This window comes from Larus michahellis, chromosome 3 (genome assembly GCF_964199755.1).
Source record: "Larus michahellis chromosome 3, bLarMic1.1, whole genome shotgun sequence".
Classification (NCBI taxonomy): Eukaryota; Metazoa; Chordata; class Aves; order Charadriiformes; family Laridae; genus Larus; species Larus michahellis.
Window position 1 is genome coordinate 112,048,980 of NC_133898.1, and position 14,420 is coordinate 112,063,399.

General features: G+C 44.0%; 1 protein-coding gene across 2 annotated transcripts in view; it reads left to right on the forward strand.

Annotated features, from left to right (window-relative positions):
- The first annotated feature begins 7,266 nt into the window (after positions 1-7,266).
- The window catches only part of COLEC11 (collectin subfamily member 11), a 41,689-nt gene continuing 34,535 nt past the window's right edge, over positions 7,267-14,420 (forward strand). Inside the window, exon 1 of one of the 2 annotated variants that reach the window (XM_074581778.1) lies at positions 7,267-7,532. The gene's annotated coding sequence lies outside the window, so the exon portion shown is untranslated. The remainder of the gene's footprint in view (positions 7,533-14,420) is intronic. The other variant, XM_074581777.1, reaches the window with a different exon arrangement.

The following is a 14,420-nucleotide window of genomic DNA, read 5'->3' on the forward strand; positions in this document are numbered from 1 at the left end:
CAGAGTAATTTCATTTAAATTTTGAATTCCGTAAAAATAGGTGGGGATTAACTGTTTCATGGGACTTCTCTACTGTCTGGATGTGTGACGTTTGTGTATCAACGGGTTAAGTGGTTAAGCGTTCTAATGGTAGCCCTCATAGGTTGTTCTTGGCACTGTCACAACACAACTCTGGACAAAAAAGTCCTGAGTCTGCAGAAAGAATTGGCATTGAAAAACAAATTGAAATACATTGAGACTCACGTTTTGGGGAGAATGTGGATAAGTACTGTAGGGCAGTGGAACTCCTGAGTTTTGCACACAAGAATACTAGTTGGAGACCTACATGTTCCTGACACTGGAAGAAGTCTACATAGCAGGTGGTGTGACCTTTGAAACATGGAATGATGGCATCTGAAAAAGGGGGTTGAATTTTTGGGAACTATGTTGGGGGAGGTATAGTTTGAATTTGAGGTAACTTCTCGCACTTTAAGTGGTGAAATTACATGCCAGTCCAGCAGTTTCTCACTCTTATCAGCATGAAATGCTGAGACATTTTCACTTATGTGTGCTTGACTCCCTTGCTGGACACAAACTACAGTTTTTTAGGCATTGATTTTGCTTTCAGAAATCATGGATTGTTGTATCTCCATATATTAGCAATATGCATGTCTATGTATCACTGTTGGGGTAACCTTCCTCATGGCTAGTAACTGAAGGCAGGGGTACATATGCCAGGGTGAAGCAATGACTGATGGAATATTTGGGTTTTTTTAGATGGTCTTTTAACATAGTACATGGCTTGGTGATAATGGGACAGATGGGGAAGGACTAGCTGTGTCACAGCAGTTGAAGGCTGCGTGATAGTGTCCTGAAAACTACATTTTTCACTTGCGTATCTATGTTTAGAAGGTCTTTCAGCAAGTAACTTTTTTTCCAGCTAGGGAGGAGTGTGGATTTGGGCATGTTAATGTTCTGAGCCATTTATATGAATTTAGTACTTCACTGTATGGACAGGCTGTTCTGTTACTTAGGAGTAAGTGCTTAATACAGTAAAAGGTACCTAATTATGGAGACAGCCTATCAAGGAGATAGCTTGCTTAGTAGGAAGCAGCCTGTGTACCGGAGCCTTTAATAACAGCCATTTTCCTGCCTGAGAGTAGATGGAGAAAAAGTGTCACTTACTGAGGATCTTTTGTACCTTTATTTCCTTTTTCCATTTACTGTGGTTTTGTTTGCTTCCCGTTTGATACCTCTCTTTCTGGTTGTGAAGACCTAAAAGGTTAAAACAATAGCTTTTGCACTGCAAAAAGCCAAGCTTTTTAAGTCATGCCATAACTTCTGTTGAGTAGGGCAGGACAGTTAGCAGTATGCTGTTACTTTGATGCAGAGACACAAAGAGAACAAGGAAAACACACATGCCCTGTTGCAATTAGTAGTTAATTTCCTACTACTTACTGACAAGGCTTGAATATTTGCACAAAAAAGCAGGCTGTATCTTTGAAGAAGTTGGCTCACCTTAAGGCCTTTTTCTCTTTTCACTTCTGCCTCTGCAGTATAACTTTATTCCTTACTTATTCGTTGACTATTTATTTTTCATCTTGGGGTGATTCAGCAGAAGTGAATTCATCACCTTCCCTTAGCATATTGATGGGGGGAGTTGTAGGTATATAAATAACCCTGAATCCTGGCTGCTTGCGTGGAGAGTAATCACAAAAGATCTTCTAGCAGAAGGAGCACCAGAGCTTTAGAATTCAAGTTTTCATTGTTAAAATGGGTATTATTCAGGTTGGAAACACCATCCCCCCCCAGACCTCCAAAATAATTCTAGTCTCAAGTCAGACGTGTTACTAAGCCTGCTGCAAGAGTCACAGATGGTGGCCCATGCAGCTAGATGTTTGCTGGGTGCGCGTTGGAAGAAGCAGTCTGGGAAGCGTTTGGAGACTTGCCAGATGTTAACTACCTTTAGTTAGAGGTTGGGGAGTCTGCTGGGGCTGTGTAACATCTGCAAGAAGAGGTGATGCTCAGACAGCGGGCTTCAGTAGACTGCATTTCCTGTTTCATGGTGAAATGTAACTCAGGTTTGATCTCTTCATAGTAATAAAAATGTCAGTGGCGTTTCTAGTTTTGAAGGGCTGGGAGGGGGATAAGCGGGGGAGGAGAAATCTAGTAAACTGAATGTGAAGATTGCAAATGTTCCCAGGCATTGCCAGCTGGCTATAGATTTTTCTTGGCTCTCGTTGCAAGCCCTTTGAACTATATGAAATGCAAAGGCCCATGATGGTCCCATAAGCGAATTCTTTGAGTGAAAGGATAATGCTGTCAAAACCATTTATGGTTCTTGCATCAACTAAGCTGCAAGTGAAGGTGGATTTTTTGTGGCATAAAAACACCAGGCTGTGAGCTTTGCAAAAGACTTTAGTCCTAGTTTACCTTTATTGACAGATTCCCTTGTGTGTCAGTGTCAGTGATACAGCCAGACAACTCCCTCTGTCCCTTGACAAGCATATCAAGTGAGCGCCTGCAATCTGGAAAGTCAGTTGATGCCATCTGGTCAAGTGCTAATGAGGCTGCAGGAATAGTGGTGTCAAATGTTGCCTTAACCTAAACAGACTCCATATGAGACGATGCTAGACTTCTCCTATACCTTTCATACGCTGGCACAGTTGAACTCTGAATGTGTGATTTCTCAGGAGTTTATCAGCTGGTCCGCAAAAAGCGATGGGGCACTTTGTACTAAGACCCTGTGCAGGGGTACAACATGGGTAGTGTCAATGCGAAGAGACAATCACTGAAGAGTATAAAAAGACTGATTCTTTCCTGTAGTAGACCAAAATGTGAAGCAGAGGGCTTTACATCTGTTAGGTGCTCTTGAGACTTGCACCTGATACTAGAGCTTTTGTTGTTTATTCCTTATGAATCCTTTCACAAATGTCTCCAACTATTTTTGTCTGTGAGGAAAGCTGCTCCCTCTTGGTTTCCCTTTGAAAAGGTGTGTAGCTGTGTTACAATTCTAGTGTGGCAGAACTTGCTTGAAGTTTTGGGTGATAAGTGCTTGACCTTTCTTGTATTAATATAAAATTTAATGTATGATAGCATCATGTCTGGTTAGCCTCTCTTGAGTGTAAGTGGGAGCATTTGGCCGAGCAGCGTTAAAAGGAAATCCTATCACTCCCGCATTATAGACTGGAGGAATCTATTTCCTATGCTTTTTATTTTCCTAAATTTTTTAAGTGGGAGGCCTGAGTTTGCTTCTCTGTTACATCTAAAAGCTAGAGCAATGCCAAAAAGCTAAACCTTTTCCTCTTTGTGGGGCGTGCTTTCCAGGTCTCTAGAGGTGTATTGGAATGACAGGAAAAGAAGATATTGATTACAGAAAGTCATGAAGTCTCATAAAAAGAAACCTTGCGGTTAGGCTGAGGGAGCGTGAGTTTTCCTGTCCCCAGCACGGGCCTGACTGCGGCATTGATCAGTGCGAGGGGTTGACCCCGTTGTAACGAAGCGGCTTTGCTGTGCGTCTTGCTGCCTGCCTTCAGAGCGCTCGTGTGAAAAACCTGCGTTCTGCTGAGAGCAAGAGAAAGAAGCGACACGGGCGTCTCTTTGTACCGGTGCTCTGTTCCCCGCAGAGAGCTACATGTAAAGGTTCTTGCTTATGTCTTGTGATTAAGAGGAGAAAGTTTGTTGGATTTGTTACAGTTTGCAAGTTCAGGTATCCCCTCCTCTACCCTCCAGTAACTGTTACTCTTTATTTTCAGGAAAATCATTCTTTAGTTTAGCAACAAGCAGTTGCTGCTAGGTGTTGCTAAATGATGAATAGCTATTGTTTTTCATATTGGATATTGTGCTGACATGTCTGGCTCAGTTTTGATCTCCCTCTGGAGCAGCAAAGAAAGAATTAAAGCCAGGCACGAAGGGATTATGCCAGTTTTAGAGATGAGGAGTTACAGAAAAAGCAGTTTCCGTACTACTGCTGCAGTGAATGCTGCTCAGAAATTTTAAGCGAAAGAGGTTAGTGCAACACTACTAATGAAGTCGATGGCCAGATTTTACACAGCCGCAAACAAAGGGACACCCACACTGCTGTTTCTGCACTGACCTTTCCCACCATACATGCTGTGTATTGCACAGAAGAGGTGGTAGGGCAGCTCCTGGCGTCTCCCTGCCTGTGGAGGTGCGGTGGTGCTGTCTGTCCTCCGGGGCTGTGCTCAGGGAATGAGGTTCGGATGGATATCTTCACAGGGACAGCTTATACAGGCTGCGTTTTCGCAGGTGTATCTTGGTGTTTGATAAAGTTGTTTCCTATTTTCTTGGCTAAATAATTGCTGTTAGGTGAAGCCAGAGGGAATGGGAGGCATCGTTACGTTGTCTCGGGAGCAGAGGAGGGGATACAGTCAGCATGCCGGAGTGCAGATCGGTACCATGGGGGAGCTGTGCATCTGCTGCATCTCCTTGCCTCTTTTGGGAGTTTGCCTTGGGCGGCTTTCTAAGGGCTTGTTAGCAAGGCAGCCATTAACTCTCAAGAACTGGAACAGCGTTTGTGATGGCCTGTGATAAGCTGAGCTCCAACAATTGAGCTCTGATACTGATTTATTAAGGAGTTTGGGTATTGCCAATTTTTACCCCCTGGGAAAATCTGCTTGGGAATGTTGCTGATACCATTGGATGTTTTGCCAAACCAAGGGAAGAATTAGGGCCTTGTCATCTCACAACAACATTTTTAAATAGCCATTGTGCTTTAAAATAGGTGTTATGTTTAATCTTTTTACAGACACAAAGGTAATGCCAGCTGCCTATGGAAAGAGTAGAAGAATTTGCCTGAAGGCTCCTAAAATGTATAAACATAATTTTTCCTGTTTTCTAACAGAAGACTAGTTCTTGTCCTTTTACAATCAGTTTCCTTTTTGTCTATATGGTTTTGATTGGTTTCGATCCAAGACTTCTACCTGTAGTTGTGTCAACATGGTGTTTAACCTGAGCTTAAAGCCTGGGTGAATGTTGGGTTGTGGGTCAAGACGAGGTAGCTGGTCTAGCTGGTGTGTTTTGCTGTATACCCTACCCTCTGAAGCCTGTCCCGCTCCATCCCGCAAGGGTGGCTGAAAGGCTTGGGAATTGGCTCTTCAAGTGCTACAGTTTTTCAGGCAGGTGTATAGACGTAATGGAAAACTTTTAGCTCAACAGCCAACAGCTACCGCAACCTGGTGGTGGCTTAAGCTGCTCCCACGCAGTCCACGCGTCAGTGCCATAGTTTGCACATAGTAGCCCGATTTAGATGATGCACCAATGTGACCACACAGCTTCCAGTTGGCTTTCTGAGTGGGCAAAGGATGCTTATGCCTTTCTGTAAGGGGGCTGTGCCCTTTTCTCTCTCTTAGGTGAGAGAAAACCATGTATTTGCTTATTTTCCCCTCTCCTAGAGAAAACACTTTCACTGCATTGATAGTGTTAGCCCTTTTTCTTCTGAACTCTGGTCATTTATGTTTATTTTTCACTTCTGTTTCCCCAGTGTTTAATCCTACCTCTTCTACTAACTTTCCCTGAAATGGATGCGTTTCTCCCTTGAATTCTGTTTCTGGCCTGAAAGTTATTTGCCTGTGTTTACAGGCAGAGTAGATATGTATGTAAATGATCGTTGCCTTTGCCATCGTAATGTGATCTTCAAAGGCTTGGACTGCAGTCACTTTGCTGCATTCTTTACATCAAACATTTCTCTTGGCAAGTTGCTGCCAGCAGAGTGCTGTAAGGGCCTGATCCTGCTAATTGACTTCTGCTCCCGCTGAACTAATGGGGCTTGTGTATGCATAAACCCGCACTTTCAAATGAGAGCTGTGTGGTCCTTACGCAGTTAGGTTCATGTTCTGCCATTTTGTCCTTTCTTTACTGATGTAATCTGGAAGTGATCAGCAGTTCTTTTCATGGCCATTTGGTGTTGATGGGGGTGGAGGAGGGTAGTTAGGTTCCAGTCCAACGTGGAAACAAGGTGCTTTAGGAGAGGTCTGCCTATATGAAGGTTGCCGACAGCGAGTCCTGAGTATGAGGCACCTCTGCAGTGCTGTGGTATCTGCAGAGCCCATTTTTGTCGTCTTCGCCAGCAAAGCCGCTCAGCGTGTGCGGTGCTCTGGCCTGACAAAACTGGTTGCACACTCCAGGGACGGGCAGAGGTTTGCTGGGAGAGAGGAGATGACATGTCGTGAGCAGAGCAGGGAAAAGGTGCGTCAGTGCCATGTGTCATCAGCTTGTATTGCGGTCCCCACTGTGGCATGACGTCCTCTGTGGAGTGGACCTGCACCTCCTGTGGGAGCAGATGAAAAGGGTGGGAAAGATGCTATTACAGCTTTCTCTAGTCCCCCCAGTCTAAAAGCTTTTTGCTGTTCTGATGCTTTTCTGGTCTTGGGACTCTGGAAGACGGAAAGGGAACCTCCCGCTACTGCCCTAGCTGCCATCCTGGTCTTACAATAAGAGGTCACATACTGGGAGGCACCCAGGCTCCCGTCCCGTGGGTGCTCGCTTACAGCATGGCCCCTCAAACCCTGTCTGGGGAAACGGAGCGGGGAGCAGTGGCATCAGCAGGGGTGTGGGGGCAGATGGTTTGCAAGGCTTTTTTTTGTTGAAGAAGCTTATTGGACCTACAGCCGTACAAATATAGCAGCTATTCATTAGAGGGTATTAATTGGCGTAGTCATAAGCGGTGTTCTGTATTTGCCCTGGAAACTGAGAGTGAAGCCAGTAATATCTGTTGAGGCATAAACTGCTGTAACAGAGAGAGGTGTTCACAAAATCCCACAATCAGCTGGCCCCATTCTTTTCCTGCCCAAACATCAGTGGAGTGCTACAGTTTGCCCAGGGCTCACACTAGCTGTTTAAGATGAAACCCAGAGTTGTACGACTATTTGGAAGAAAAACAAACCCCAAAATTTTGTGAAGAAGTTTTATTTTGGATTATTTAGCACTTACGTTATTGTGGAGTGTTGGGACTCAGCTCTGAAATAGTTGCATGTTTTACTCAACAAGTCAAGAATGCTGCAGCCAATTGCAAGAAGAGAGAGAATTTCTTTAGGTAAGGGGAGAGTGTGTTAATTATCCGCAGAAGATGCTCACATTCGGTGTTGCATTTCATGTGTTTTCATATCTGCTGAAGCACAGTAGGAGAAACGCTGTGCTGGGGCAGCGTGCGTGCATGGCTGAGAGCTGAATAGATGTAAATGGTTAAAAAGGGGTTCTCCGCTAGAGAGGAGGAGGGGAGAGTAAGAGTGCATTCCCAAAAAAGTACATTCCCAAAATAAAAAGCTTACATCATGGACCTCTTCAGCTTTCCCACACTTCTTTCCTAATTATTGTCCTGCAGGACAGCTGATCTATTTCAAACAGGAAGCTGTTTACAGATAACACTTGCAACTGTTTTGTCTGATTTGTTGAACTGTGGAAAAGCAAAAGACAACCTCTTTTCAAATTAAAAACTGTCAGACTTCTGTAAACAGCAGCAATGAGGTTCATCTGTGCAGTGTCCCTGCAGGCACAGAGCGCTCGGCAGTTCCCGTTTTCTCAGCAACCATAAGGTAAGAGACTTTTATACTTTCACTCTTCAGAAGCACGTAGAGGGAAAAGCCTGGGTGTTTATTAGGGGGCTGCCTTGTAAGCGGCAGAATGCAGTTGGTGATCCCCACAGAGTAGGGGAAGGGAAGGGAAATAAGAACTCGCTCGATTCTATCAGATAACGTCGGACCTTTCTGTTGAGAAGTTCCCATGTGGGTTAGATCGCTGAATTCCTGTTTAGTGTGGGGTTTGTCTTTAAAACGTACAAATGCCATTGGAAGAGCTCGCCTTCCTTTGGGCAGGGAAGGACAAAGGAGTATATGAATTTTAATTTTTCCTACAATTCAAACTTACTGCAGCTCGTTAATGGGTTGTGATTCCCAGTAACAGATAATCAATATGTCAGTTTAACTTTGGAAATATTAAGTGCTTTTCTCCATCCTACTTTTATTCCCAAGCGGCTGGCTATTTTCCACTTTAAAAAGTGAGCTTTTAATACAGCTGCAAAGCAGGGAATGAAGATTGGCATTGCAGAAGCGAAGCAGATGACAGAAGATCCAGTAAGAGCTAAAATTACACCACTGGGTAATTAAGAGCAAACTCAGTGAAAACCAAATCAAGTTGGTAGTAGGAATGCTTAATAAAATTTAAGGATGTAAAATCTTGATCTAAATGAGCTGGGATATGAGAGTGAGCCATGCTTCAGTAACTAGGAGGCCACATGCCTGCTTTTCAGGCATGAGATAGGATTCATAAAGGGACTTGTGAGTTTCCGTTCTGACCTCTGCGCGTGCATACCTACGTATGTGCTCAGTAGGGGCAGTGAAATTTAGGAGGGGGATTGTTTCCTGGCAAAATCAAATCACTGTGGAGAACTGAAATCCCCAACTTCACATGCCATACAGTGAAACTGAAAGAGCCTCTGGACTGGAAATACTACAACTTTGATCCTTGGGTATTGAAAGACTTGAAAAATGTAAAGGGAAACTATTGCCATGTCCTCTGTAGCTGAGGTCTTTTTTAATTTCATATAAATATGATCATTTATGTGATCATGGTCATTTAAGGCATTATAATGATCAGAGAATATGAAACAAACACTGACTTAAAGGTCACATAACAATGATACTAGGACCTTTTAATCTGTGAAACTTGATGGGCATCCCTAAAATTTTTATTCCTCCACTGATGCAGCATAAATAAGGTATGGAGATGTTGCAGGCAAGAAGTAATACTTCCAAGTTGGGTATTCCTTTTAAAAAACTTTGGACCGTCTTTCAGAAAATTCTTGGATGTATCTGTTAAAATGGAATTATTATTTTAATTAATACATGACAAAGAATATGTAACTCAAATTCATAGTCAAAATGGCATTTTAAACATGGTGTATTCCTAGAGTCAGCAGAGAATCACACTGTGGAAGCAGCAGAAATCTACTGTGTAATTTATAAATTGTACGTTGTGTTGAAGGCTATTTTTTCTAATGACTTTTGAGTGATTTTGCACTGTTTCTAAAGCTCTGTTTAGTCATCTTTAGGGCTGTCCAAGAACTCTTGAACCTTCTTTTGAAGTAGGAAGGCTTTTGGCGAAGTAGCTTTTTAAAGAAAAGTGTCAGTTTTCCGGGGTAGTTTAGTTCTTTTGTCAAAGTATTTTGGCTGAAAACCAGAAGAGTTTAGCCAAAAATACTCTCATGGTGTCTCCTGGGAAGTGTAGTTTGCGCTTTGCATTGCATTTCACTGCTGGCTGGGCTTCACAGTTGAACCACGTTTCCCATAAGGGCATGTGGTCAGGGTCTCGCTGTTTTCATTTCCCTTGATGAGAGGAGCATTTAGGATGTATTTTGGGAAAGGTAGTCTGATGGAAGAGGTCACGGACTAGGCTCGTAAGGTGTCAACTGCAGGAAAAGTCCCTTGGATTCCTGGTTGATAACTAGCTGGCAGCTCTTAATGTTCAAGCGCTTCCTTCTAGTTTGCACGTGAGCTACAGACCATCCGCTATGTGGGCCTCGAGAGCACGACCCTTTGAGAGGGCTTGATGTGTCAGTAAAAGGCTTAAAGCTTTTTGATGTTTTTAGCAACACAAACACCCGTACAAGGGAGAGGTTGATTTAAAAAAGTTTCTAAGACTTTGTTAGTGCTTCTGCCAACTTTTCTGTAAGAAATGCTCCATTTTATACAGTGGGAACTGAAAGCTGCAGGGGAGTATGGCTGGATTTTGAGAGCTAGGTAAACTCTTAAGTCAAGTGGAAAACAACCTACTCAGTCTGAAGCGTTAGAAAGAGGTGGCTTTGAAAATCCAATGAACAAAAAACTAGTCCTGGTTGATTTGCCTGTAGTTGTGTAAGACGTCTGTAGACAAGAAGAGAATTGAAGTTGGTCTGCTGAAGTTCATCGCTGGACTGGTTAATTGTTTATTAGGATCCAAGGATCCTTAGCTGCTCTGACTTGTTTGGATGCTGCTTCCTCAAAACTCTATCAGAAGATTGGTCAGGAGGTCTATAAGTTGTCCCGGAGGCCAGAACAGAGCAGTAAGACAGATGGCGAGGAGTTTTAGGGTTTACATTGGTTTCCGTCTGTACTGAATCATGGAATGTTTTGGGTTGGAAGAGACTTTTAAAGATCATCTAGTCCACATTTCATTCAGGTGCTTTATTGTTGGACATGAATAAATCATTTCACAATGCTGCAAGTTAGATACCTGGCTCCAGACCAAGAATCCACATTGTTTACATGCTATATGGAGCAAATGGAGGAGAGCTAAGTGCTGAAGAAAGGGACTCGCCACAGCCAGCAAAGTGTGTGATGGCCACAGCAGCCAGCTGGAAAATACTTGTGAGGGAGATGCTCTGGGATTCCCTCTGCTGGATGTGGCTGTGGATAAATTCACCACCGTTTGTGCCGAGTGCCTGCAGGAACTTGTGTTCCAGAAGCTGGAACCTTGCCTTGAATGTATGTGTCCAGTTGCCCTTCAGGCATGGGAACTTTGAAAACTGGCTCTGAAAAAACAGTTCTCTACAGTTCTGTTTGAAGAATGGACTGCTGCTACCCACCTGTCACGTAATCTACTGACCAGGAGCACTCACCTGGGAAGTGAAGCAGGAGATGTGCATGCAGCTCATAGCACTGCTTCAAACCCCCACCTTCCACCTGCTGGAAAGGTGCCACTGACTGACACAATAATTCGGGATTGGGACCACTGAACATCCAAGATTGTGTCCACAGCTCCTAAGGCGGTTTCTGATGTTGACACTGCTTTGATTTTAGAAAAGAAAAAAGAGAAAGCCTAAGCAGTCCAGGGGAGCCTATTCCTTTGATATGAGCACTCCTGTAAAAAGTTAGTCTGTAAGAAGGAAGCATCTCCCCACCATGTTTTGGAAGGGAATGTCAGTGTTTTCTGTTAAGCTTCCTGCTTACAGTGTGCTTAGAGGAGACTGAAGGAGTTTGGATGCACTTCCTTAATGGGCATAAATGGTCTATGGGGGAGAATAGTGTCTTGTCACTCTCTTTGGGCAAGTCGTTGGCCATCTCTGGTCTGTGCTGTAAGAAACGCTTAGGCACCCAGGTGAGTTTCCCGGCAAAACCACAGGCACCTCCTGCTTCTTAAGGTGGCTGAATTGTTAGGAGAAGGTTTTGGATGCTTTGTTTTGACTTGGAAAGAGGCCACAGATACAGATTCAGTGCTAGTGTTGCCAGTGTTGACTTAAGCAACTCTCATCTCAAGGTTCAGGGGTGAAGAATGGGGACAAAGGATGGAGAGTGGAAAGAGAAATGGCTTCAACTCTGGCTGGTTTTTGAGTGGGGACCTTGAAGAATGAAGCTGTGTCAGTAGCTGTGCTTAGGTTCCTGGTGCTCGCCTTTGGTCTTAAGCATGGCTCACTCTGTGATTATTTTTTATTTTTCTTTTTGGTCCTATTAGTATGATTCCCTAAGTGTGGAATAACCATAAATAATAACAACAAGAAATCCTACAGATAGCACTCTAAGATTTTCAGTTTAATTTGAGTGATTTTTCAGGCTTAGCTGGGGATCCCTCCAAATTTTTCCGTGATAGTGCTGATGATTTTAGCAGATATTGAAACTTGCTGATAATAGGCATGCGTTTATTCATCTGTGGTGGACTCCTTAGAAATAGCCTATGGGCCTCCAAGAGACCATGGATCAGGCGTAGATTTGGTCTCCATCTGATCTGAATGCTGGGGGCTCATTTCTGCTCATTTCTGTGCTGTGAGGGCTCGACAATGAAGCTTACATGAAGTAGTGGTTGTCTGGCTAAAGAATGCACTGCACAGACACAGAAGGGCTCATAAATCATTCACCTTCACTAAGAAGGCACCAAGATAACTCACATCCATTTTGCAAGGCTTCACAAGCACTTCTTTCTTTAAATGAGTCTTGTACAGCAAAGGCTGTTGGTTATATGAGAGTTAAGGGGAGAGAAGAAAGCATTGAAGTTTTTGTAAGGACATTACTTAATGTAAGTAAAGTTTTTGTGATCGTTGTCAGAGAAGCATTTATAAGAGATCATCTAACATTTGGGTATTAAACCAAAAAGCTTTAAAAAAAAAATATGTAAAGAAACTGGCAATGTCAGATGGCACAGTAGTTATGGCCAATCAAAACAAAAACATCAGACAAGAATGTAATGAAGACCTAGCACAGGAAGTGGCAAAAAGTGTCTTATTACATAGAAAAAGAAAAAAAACAACTCTCGATGAGCTCTCTTGTCAGAAGGGTGTTAACGAGAAAACAGGTCTCTGATGGCTGACTCTTTAGTGGAGTTATATACAAGAAACAGTAAGGAAACGGACACTGAGAACATGTAGTAGAGTGTGCTGCAGAGACTCCAGGGTGGTGGATCTGTCGGCAGCATCCACAGATGTGTTTGCAATGCTTCTCTCTAGTTCTGTGATGAACTTGCAGTTTAAAGCCAATGCAGAGATGAGGTGAGATGATATAACAAGACCCATGGTATGAACTGCAGGTGAAAAACCTCTTTGTTGGACGTTTTCTTTCTTTGCTGCCAGAATAGTTTGGGCTGGAAGGGGCCTTGAAAGGTTGTCTAGACCAACCCCTCTGCAATGAGCAGGGACATCTTCAACTAGATCAGGTTGCTCAGAGCCCCGTAACCTGAACTGACCTTGAATGTTTCCAGGGATGGGGCATCTACCACCTCTCCAGGCAACCTGTTCCAGTGTTTCACCACCCTCATTGTAAAAAATGTCTTCCTTATATCTAGTCTACCTAGCTCTTTTAGTTTAAACCCATTACCCCTTGTCCTATCACAACAGGCCTTGCTAAAACGTTTGTCCCAGTCTTTCCTGTATCCCCCTTTAAGTACTAAAAGGCTACAATAAGGTCTCTCCAGAGCTTTCTCTTCTCCAGGCTGAACAACCCCAACTCTCTCAGCCTGTCCTCACAGGAGAGGTGCTCCAGCCCTCTGAACATTTTTGTGGTTCTCCTCTGGACCCGCTCCAACAGGTCCATGTCTTTCCTGTGCTGAGGGCTCCAGAGCTGGATGCAGTACTCCAGGTGGGGTCTCACAAGAGCAGGGCAGAGGGGCAGAATCACCTCCCTCAACCTGCTGGCCACACTCCTTTTGATGCAGCCCAGGATGAGGTTGGCCTTCTGGGCTGCAAGCACACATTGCCAGGTCATGTCCAGCTTTTCATCCACCAGTACCCACAAGCTCTTCTTGGCAGGGCTACTCTCAATCCTTTCCCCCCCCAGCCTGTACTGATACCGGGGGTCGCCCTGACCTTGCACTTGGCCTTATTGAACCTCATGAGGTTCACACAGGCCCACTTCTCGAGCTTGTCCAGGTCCCTCTGGATGTCATCCCATCCCTCAGGTGTGTCAACCACAACACTCAGCTTGGTGTCATCTGCAAACTTGCTGAGGGTGCACTTGATCCCATTGTCTATGTCATTGATGAAGCTATTGAAGGGTACTGGTCCCAGTGTGGGCTCCTGAGGGAGTCCCAGGCACAGAGGTGGGGCTGACAGGTCAGTAGTTCCCAGTGTCCTCCTTTCTACCGTTTTTAAAAAGGGGTGCAATGGTTCCCTTTTTGCAGTCACTGGGAACTCTACCCGACTGCCATGACTTTTCAGATATCATGGAAAGTGTCTTGGCAACTGCCTCAGCCAATTCCCTCCGGACTCTGGGATGTGTCTCATCAGGTCCCGTACACTTCTGTATGTTCAGGTTCCTCAGGTGGTCATGAACCTGATCTCTTACAGGGGGAGGGTCTTTTCTCCCCCAGTCCTTGCCTTGTGGTCCTTGCCTCAAGAGGTGTGGGGCGAGAGGTTGCCAGTGAAGACTGAGGCAAAGAAGTTGAGTACCTCAGCCTTCTCCTTGTCTGTTGTTACCAGTTTGCCAGTCTTTGTCATCAGCGTGGGGTACACTTTCTTTGACCTTCCTTTTCTGGCTGACATACCTGTAGAAGCCCTTCTTATTCTTTGCATCCCTTACCAAGCTCAGCTCCAGCTGCATCCTGGCCCCATCCCTACCCAACTGGTCAGAGTAAAGTTTAATATCCTCGTGTCAGAATTGCTTTTTGTGTAATTGTGGAGTGCCCAAAACTCTATATTCACTCCCTACTTCCCTTTCTTTTTTTATAAATGTTACATAAAATCTTCATGAATGTGTGGACACCTAACAGTAATTCATAATTAAATAGTTCAGAATTAGTTTAAAATCCTTAGACAACATACATAGCTATTTCCTTATGTCTGCTCCATTTAAATAGCTCTGAACGTAATCCTAAAGTTTAAATCTTCAAGGGAGGATTATAGATTTTTCAGTACCATCTTTCTTTTGAAATTTCAAGGGCAGTCCTTGAAAGGACAAGGCATGTTTCTCCACCGGGCACTCACAGATAATCTTTGCTTGTTATGTTGAAGAAATAGCAAAGAG